General features: G+C 35.4%; 1 protein-coding gene across 1 annotated transcript in view; it reads left to right on the top strand.

Moving 5' to 3' along the window:
- Positions 1–4,477: 4,477 nt before the first annotated feature.
- Positions 4,478–9,501, top strand: part of LOC105255932 (brain tumor protein) — an 85,950-nt gene continuing 80,926 nt past the window's right edge. Inside the window, exon 1 of the mRNA XM_025407051.1 lies at positions 4,478–4,649. The gene's annotated coding sequence lies outside the window, so the exon portion shown is untranslated. The remainder of the gene's footprint in view (positions 4,650–9,501) is intronic.

Genomic DNA, 9,501 nt, shown 5'->3' with positions numbered 1-9,501 from the left:
AATGCGTATAAATGTTGAGGTGTCTATCAAAAAGAATGCATGGAAGCTTGGAATAGGAATTGTAAACTTGGAAAGTTTTCAATTTTCATGATAATTCTTAAAATAAGATAATTGTAGTAATTATAAGATATTCAAGAAATATCTACTATATGAAATTTATATATATATATATATATATATATATATATATATATATATAATTACTCTGGAGTATCAAAATACATTCACGCATAGTGAACACTATAAAATATTGTATATATATTATTCACAGATAAAATCTCTGAAAAGCAATATTATTTCTGAAATTATAAATTATAATAAAATTATAATGAAATTATAATGATAGCGATATGCTATCTCGTAAATTGATATTATGATAGCATCTGTCATAGCATATAAGTCTAATTCATTTGTATATTCTTGTAAGAATCGGCAAAATAATATAATTAAATGCAACGATATAAGCAAACATGTATCGTGCATGCAAAACAAACGTTCGTAATTGGAAATTCAATATAGACTGTTTGCTAACGAGATATTTTCAAACGATTCATGTGCTATTTGTAATTTGATATTTCACATAATATAGTTTCGTTGCACAAATAAAAAAAGTTTTCTTCACTCAATTAGTGATATCTAAAAAATGATTCACGTCAGTAATATCATGAATTCTTTCAAGTGTAACGTAAATTTTATTTAAAATTTTAAATAATTCATTTACGTTTGTTTTTCTTCTATTATAATTTTGAGGGATATTTTGACGAACAGTTTCTATTCATTAATTTAAATTCACCGATAAATACATGCTGCACGAGTTTTTGCAAGCGAAACTTGATTCGCAAACAATAAACATATCGATTACAAACAGAAATTCGCTACGCAACGATCATATTCGACAAAGAAATAACTCTCCTAAGAAGAAAAATTATAATGCAACAGCAACGTATTCCAGTATAAAAAAACATTTCAAATTTTTTATATAGAAATTAACAATTCATTATGTTGATTGATACAATATCAATGTATATATTTTATCTCAAATGTATATATTTTACACGTATAATATAATGAAACATTTATAATGTAATTAAAAAAAGAAAGAGCTGCAAGCAAAGCTGATAAAGTTGTGAGAAAGTTGATATAATTTACCTCTTTCTTTTTCTGAACAAATCGCGAATTAGAAATTAGTGTAATGCGCAAAACAAGATCGATCCAAGATATTTCTCGACAACTGCCGTCTCATGAAAGAGGGATCCACCCCTACAACGCGATAGTAAACGCTGCATCCTCTCGAGTTTGTTTCCACCCCTCGTTTGCCCCCAGGAGCCCTTGGCCTCGCTAAAGCTCCTGCCACCTGCTAACCCCTGGCTCGCCTGCGACACGTCAATATTCGCTATCCACCCTCCGAAAACCAGCCCCACCATCGCCGCCATCCGCGAGACCAGAGGGGCGCAAGCGCTCTAGAAAGACCAGACTGCATGGAGCTAAATTGTCGGAGAACAAAGCGCTCAGATACACTCGTACGAATGTCATGTACTCGATAAAGGCCGATAGTCTCATTTAAGGATCATCATTTACAAGCGACGAGATGTGAGAGAGACAGAATCTTGTTATCAGAAAAATCTGTATATCTGCCTTATTTCACAACATTATATTATACAATGGATATATATAATAGTTTTATTAGATCGAGGGTGAAAAATTGATATTTTAATGACGAAATACCGGTGGTTTGTAACTTGTTTGCATAAACTGGTGAAGATCTATGGAAATCAATAAAATTCGATACGCTACTAACAATAAAGCAAAAAGAAAAAAGAGAAGATATTTCTACATAAAATTATATATATTCATTATATCTATGTAAACAATGAAGAGTCTGCCTATAAATTACTAAATAATTTTAACGTTTACTTTTACTGGAGATAATTTACCCAGCAAACATATTCGAGAAACCGAAAATTTGACATTTTCATTGCGATCAAAATTAATATTACTTAAAAATTAATACTAAATATGATTTGAATTAATATTAATAAAATGCTTTGAATTAATGACGTATTATATGTCATTAAAATATTATTAAGACATGTTTAGCCGTCATCATATTGCTGGGTAATTTATAATCCTCTGTAATTTCTCAATGAATGATTGCGAAATGTAAATCGAATATGGAAATGTAAACTAGTTTGTAATTTTCCAAAAAAAAAACAATCACTGTGGAATAAACAGGGAGAATAATAGTGCGTTAATTTTCGCTTTAAATCCACAATGATTCGTATTAACACGCGTCTAACACATAGACGCGTCAAGCGCGATAATACAAAAGTCAATAAGCGGAGCATATAATCGAATATAGAGGAAGCGCTGTCTGTAATCAAATTACAAGACCAAATGCAGCATTTGTATGCATTAGTATCGAACTTTGGCGAGTTTGGCTGCGAGTTCGATTAAAACTCAGTTCATAATTCACGAAGTAGATGGAACTTAAGGGTACTCCATGTGCGCTTTAAATAAACATTATAATAAATGCGAAATAGAGAGATAGATAGATAGATAGATAGATAGATAGAGAGAGAGAGAGAGAGAGAGAGAGAGAGAGAGAGAAAGAGAGAAAGAGAGAGAGAGAAAGCAATAGAACATAATGTTACGTGTGATGTTATATGTTGGGAACGAGAAATTATTTTTAAAAAAATAACGAGGTCCTATCCATTTCATTGATTTAATATCGTGTCGCTATCTTCGTGATTGTTTCGAGTGAATTCTTCAATTAATTGTGTTAAAACAATTTTCGAAAACAATCATTAAAATGATTCTTAGGAATCTGAAAAAGTCTATAAAAGATTAAATTATTAACAAAGTTTCTTTTTCCACATCTTACTTGCATATAATAGATGTTATACATGTTATATGCGCATCACGCGATATCGCAATTTTTTGCGACAAATTGATTATTGCATTTGAAATACGCTATTCTTAAAATAGTAAATTAAAATGCATGTACTAAAATTGATTTTGTTTTCTTCTTATCAGTAAGATAATAAGTCATTTTTACGCATAAATTGAAAAAACTTAAATGACCGAATAAATGAAAATTGCAGTAATTCATGCAGATAACATACAATGAAACGAATTTGAAAAATTTTCATTTCGCAAAAAAGTTACTTGGCAATTTAGTAGTGCATCTATCTCTCATTTCTTGGCGATTTAACGCAACTATTTCTCATTTTGCAGTGCAATAAAATTCTGTAATTTTTCCGGCAACACGCCAAGAATACTGTCGCGTGCTGGTTATTAATTAAAATTATTTTCGCTGCCCATAAATATTGTGTGTATATATACGATAGACAATAAATTAAGAAAGCCATTTATATTAAGGAACTCCACATACTCTATTTACTAACCCGTCGGGGAAGAACAATTATTTACATTCAAACAGAATTAGCGTCAGGAAAATGAATCGGCGCGAACCAGTGTCGGCAGAAATTCTTTCTCGGAAGTGCAACCAGCTGATTCCGACTAGGCTATTGTTGTATAGTGCTTTCAAAACGAGTGACTCGAAGCAAAGCGAGTGAAATAAATGGCAAGCCTGATATTTTCTAAGCTTCGAGACTCCATAGTGCGTAAGCGAAGGAACAGTTCATTTTTCACTCGAGACAAAAATGTTCCGAAACGTTACAAATCGAGAATTATTGGTTATTTTACGCGCTCACGTTTTACCTTCGAAAAATTTTAAACTCAACCTACCTCTAGTATCTTTCAGGAGTTATAGTACCTTTTACAATTAAAAAATATTAGTTTCAGCTGTAAACAGGACAAATACATCTTCAGTTTTAATTTCTCAATATAATGAATCTTATGATAAATTTCACCGATTTCCACGAAGACAATCATATTTGAAGAAAAAAAACCGTGTAAATCGTGAACAAGTATAAAAATTTCTGTCATTCTCAACAATCGCGACAATGTCCCTTGGGAAATTGAGACGGGTACGGATTAAGAAAGCTGCGGGATTCGCGGTAATCAAAAATGAATTCGACCAGCCGCGCTTGTTTAATAATGATTTCACGCAGAATGGATCGAAGAAATCCCCGAAGCGAAATCCCGGTTCGTACGAGCGGTAAATATCGCGAGGACGTACGAACCTGCGCCCAGGTTCGCCTCACTTTATCTCACCCTCACCTCTGCACCGCCATTGCTACCCCCCTCCCTACGGGGTTCTGCATCCCCGCCTCGTATCCATCGCCTCGTCGACTGCTTCGTCGACTGGCGTCAGCGCCGTCAACGTCGTCGGCGTCGTCGTCGTCGTCGCGGTATCCTCGTCGACCCAAGTCCCGGTGACTGAGACCCCGACTCCGAAGAGCGAAGTTGCACGAGCGCGCCACATCCGCGATATCCTCGCGTAATCGCGCGCGCTTCGTTCGATAGAAACCGGAAGTGCGAGGGAGCTCGGTATATATCGGTCAGTTTAGTGTTATTGTTCTATTATTGTTAACGAGTGTTTTCCACTTTGTAGCGATAAGCGTTATCGGAGATCTGAAGCGATACTTTGACGAGCGAAAGAGATTTCCGATCCAGTCACGGTGATTTACAGTCTTGTGTCACGTGGCGAATGTGACGGAAACGCGTCGTCGCATGGCTGATCCAAGGTATTTATATTTGTTCAAGATTTATATGTTATATTGTTGTATATTTTTGATAATTTTAAATTTATTTTTATATCTGATAAAATTTTTGTCAATTTTCACCGACTGTATCTTTGCGAAAGAATAATTAATCGGTATTTTTTAAAATATTGATATTTTAAAATGTAGCAATATATTACAATGTATATTATATGTGTATTAAAGTTTCCAATTATATCAAAACCTTTAGAACATCAGATTTCTTAATCAGTTTCAAGTTAATTTCTTTCTAGCGAAAATTTCTAAAAAAAAGTTTATATGTAATATAAATATAAATATAAATACTCAAATTTATAAATTTATTTCTCTCTAATTTACTTAAGTTTAAATTACATAAATTGTTGCAACATGCATCACATATATATTTATATATAATATGTTATTATTGTACATATAATTAATTAAATCTTAACATCAACTCATAAAAATTAGATTCCTTTATAAGCGTCCAAATATATAAGAAAATCGTTAAAAGATCACGAAATATTATAAAAGATCGGTTTTCGAAGTAAATAATTTAATATAAAAAGTTCCGATCTCTCTTTCAAAAGGGAAGAAAAATTTTTGGAAGCTGATTCATTCGAAACTTTTAGTAAATATTACATTCCTCCGTATCGTTTTCTTACCCACGTATCCAGCCATCTATCTCCGATATACTTCTCTGCCTGACCCCTCATCTTTGCGGGTATCTCGTCGTGTAACCAGATGCACTTCGGCCGAGCTATTAATATGAGAACCCTATTTCGGTCTGCGGTGTGTTTACAAGCTTGAGCTTGCCCCGTGCGAGAAGCGGAAGTACGGTGGATTCGCTTCTGCATACGACACGTTGGAAAGTCACGTTTAACCAAGTGAACGACTGCCCGTCGTAATTTCCCTGAATTAATTAAATCGCGCTCGCGCTGTCGACAAACCGGAGTTACGAAGTCGCGAATAGAAGCACACCAATCAACGTATGGCTAAAGAGCTAAAAATGTACGAAGAAAAATCCTACTTTAAGAAAAGAAGATATTTCATCATATAATAGCTAAGACAGCTTCACAAATCGTTGCTATCTGTTACGATTTTTTTCGAGCATGAAGAAGGGTATGCAATTTGTAATTAATGATAAAATGATTAACCACGAGAAATAATGGGTACTTACAAAAAATTGACATCAATTTTTTCATTAAAAATATAAATGTATAAAGATACAAAGGACATATAAATTTTTAAATCCACTAGCGAGTGAGAATTTTCGGAGCTACTCCGAAAATTCGTGAGAATTATGGATTCAATACCACATGTTTATTTTTTATCTCAGTTTTAATAAATAGAAAGAAATAATTTAATATGAAATTTTCATTTTAAACTCACGATTTAAAGAAAATAAAAAATAAATTAAACGATATATCTCATGTGTCGTTTTTGTGAGGACGATGAAACTGGCCATCAATCTCAATGCTGCTTTCCTGCTTGTGTTCTCTCTGCGCACGGGACCCAAAGATGCCGAGTAAGTGGTTGCGTAATGTACAACGGAGGAGAAAGTCAGCCTTACGAAGACTATGAAGTTCTGTTTGTGCGAGAGCGCAGAACGCTGGTTCTGTAACCATGATCGCCAAGCGTTACACAAAGCGCAGATTTCCATCGCACACTTTCGACAGATAAAACGCTCGTGCGCCGACTGCATTATCCCGCCCGCTTATCTCTACCGTCGAGTGCTCTGAAAATACGCGATTCGTACTTTGACGAACGCTTTGTTGATTTTCCTCGTGGAACTGGAAGTTTCGATTGTTAAAATAACAGGCTCATTTATGTACTCCAGTCTCGAACAGAAATACTTTACGGAAATCGCGTCGAAAAACTATCTTGTTATGTTAATTTTTTTTATCATCCCGCGAAAAACATAGCGGGGTGAGACAACTTTCGATATTCTACTTTAAAAAGTTGATATTTATATCGCAGTGCATGTAAATATCTTTACAGCTGATAAAAAAAGAGAGAGAGAGAGAGGACGGAACTTAACTCGGATATTTTTCAATCCGCATATAAAATTGTATAAAACTGAAATTGTATAATAAAAGTAAAAGCGTATAAAATTAAAATGTTTCTTTTAAATTAATTAACGAATTACGAACAGAAATTCTATCGTAGTATCGCGTGATCGAAATGCACACGAAAATAATAATTAATGACGCAATAATACCGATTAATTCAAAATGCCCGCGAGCGTCACGGTGATTAATCAAAACTTTCTCAGAGCGAGCACATCGATGAACGTTTCCTGAAAAATGCTAATAGAAAGAGGGAAGACGCGTATTTATTAAAACGAGAACGCCGACAAGACGCTTTTGATTCAAAGACAAAGCTCGCTTTGTCTTCGTGTAATCGTGCTGTACCGATCTCGATATGGATGACGCGGTTGCAAGGAGACGGTTGCGCTTTTCCCACGAAAGTACACAGCCAGACCTGCCTTTTTACCGTCAGATATTCTCGCGGCCGTAACGATCCTCTCGTAAAGAAGTCTTTAACTCGAGTCGGATAGCTTGTTAATATATAGCCGCGCAAAGGAAGAAACGGAAGATTGTAAGGAGTAAATTTTGCAGCATATCGTATTCCGCGATCTAAGAATAGTTTTACATAATGCATACACGTATTATAAAATTGTTAAATTAAGAATGTAATATCATTATTTTAAATGAAAAAAATTTGACGAGATAATAAAATTTTAAAACGCATCTCAACGCGATTATTAAATATACATCTTCTCGATTTGTTAATATCGAGTTTATCGCGTCCCTTGCCAGAATTTATATCTCGTAATATCTCCATCGTATTATTCACTTTGAACACCTTTGTAAAAGCAATAAAAGCGTTTCGGAATTGTCGCGTCGAAAGAATCTTGATTTACGATTTATAGTCATAAATTTTTCCGAGGATGAATTCCGAGAGAAATGTTTTACGCGCGCAGGATATCGCGCGTTTTTCATCGAAATGCAGATATTTTTGATAAATTCGCAGTCGATTTTTTTCCTAACGAAAATCATCACTGTCTTTTAAAGTTCACGTGAAATTAATCCAAGAACGAATTTTCCATTTTGAAGTATGATGCTCGCGCATTACATATTTACTTCCCACGAATATGTTAAATACCTGTGAAACTAATTTCAATACGCAATTTAATTTGCTAATATGCCCGGGAGCGAGCCGGTTGCCTTTGTCTCAGTCTCGTCTACCGGGACAAGAAAGGTGGCCAAGACTAACGTAGCGCTATAAGAAGTAGCGCCGCAGGTAAAAATTGCATTTTCTCATGAAAGTCGGATGAATCATATGACCGCGGTCGTCGGCGGCGCAATTCCTCGTCTTTTCTCCTCGAGGTTACGCTCCTAGCCTCCCGATTACGGAACGGCGTAATAAGATTTCGCCGTGTGTTTCTCGCCCGCTCGCACCGCAAACTCGAGAGAATCCCCCGAGAAAGGAGACCGCTCGCTCCGTAATTGCGCTCTCGATGAGTCGCTAATCCGCTGTCGACCTCACGGCTGAAATTGTTTCAACAAGCGAGCTTATCGCGATCGGAGATGACGAGATATTTAATTAGAATTGAATCGACGATTTCGAAAGCGCGTTAAGTTGCACATATTGATCTTGAGCAGAATGCGACGCAAACTTTGTTTTCATTCCGCTTAGAAATATACTTTGTAATATCGTCGTAAATCCAATTTATCTCCGCTTGTGTTTCAAAATTATCGAGCTTAGCAAACATACTGCTTGTATAAATTGATTGAGATATTAATAGATATTTTTACCATCAATGATGGTGTATATACACTTATTGTTAGACCGATTGTATGGTTTCTACGAAGAGATCCTCTTCAAGATCCACATACTTTCACTCTTTTACGAGAATCTCTCACGATAAGTATTTTCCGTAAATCCGTCTCTGAGAACCCGACAGAGCTTCTTCTTCGAATTCTCAGAACAAAAAGGCCAGATATATCTTGACGATAATCATCAATTTTCGAGATCATTGACTTTTGCGATTTGACAGATCCAATGCTTTGGCGTGGCTACCTTTTGTTTTATAAGAGCAGACTAAAAGCTTGACTGTTATACGTTATGGTTTATTCGGGAAGCATCTCTTTTGTTGAGAAAGATACGTGATAAGGTGCCGACGACGACGTAAAAGTGCTATCTCGACGAAACGCGACACCTCGTCGATATCTACGTACGTGTAATAGGTGTCGATGCGTTCCACGGAAGGTGAGATCTCCTCCTCCTCTCCCGCCTCTTCTTTGCTTCTCTCCTGTATGTATCTTCTCCTCTTTCAACTTTCGATCGCATTCTATTTTATGCGTCGACGAATCTAGGTTATCGCTTAGGCGACCATATATCGGCCGCACACCTATATCGGTTTCTGCACCTAAGAGACATCTTGAAATATCGTGGTAGCCATACAAGCTTCAAACAAATTTTTTTTTATTTTTAAAAGATTATGTTTGTTATTTTTAACGTATTTAATTTTAAATCGAACAATCACAAAAATATCATTAACAGTAATTTGAAGCGATTTTCTAATCAAGTTTACCGTTTAATGCTTGAAGAAGATTTACCAAAAAAAGTTTGAAAATCTCTCAAGACATGAAGATGGAGAGACGAGAAAAAATTCGTTCAGCGGTAATGTCTTTGCTCTTTACCTTCTCAGACAATTTTTGCTAGAATCGCTGTAGATGCTTTTCACATAATTTTGCCAGACGCTTATTCGTCTCTGTCATTCGGATAACATGGGTACATTCGGGGAAATTTAGTGCACTGACAGTATGTTATTTCATTTATGAGCCAA

This window comes from Camponotus floridanus, unplaced genomic scaffold (genome assembly GCF_003227725.1).
Source record: "Camponotus floridanus strain SB8 unplaced genomic scaffold, Cflo_v7.5 scaffold16, whole genome shotgun sequence".
Lineage (NCBI taxonomy): Eukaryota > Metazoa > Arthropoda > Insecta > Hymenoptera > Formicidae > Camponotus > Camponotus floridanus.
The sequence above is the reverse complement of the archived record's forward strand: the minus strand, read 5'-3'. Positions and strand labels throughout refer to the sequence as shown.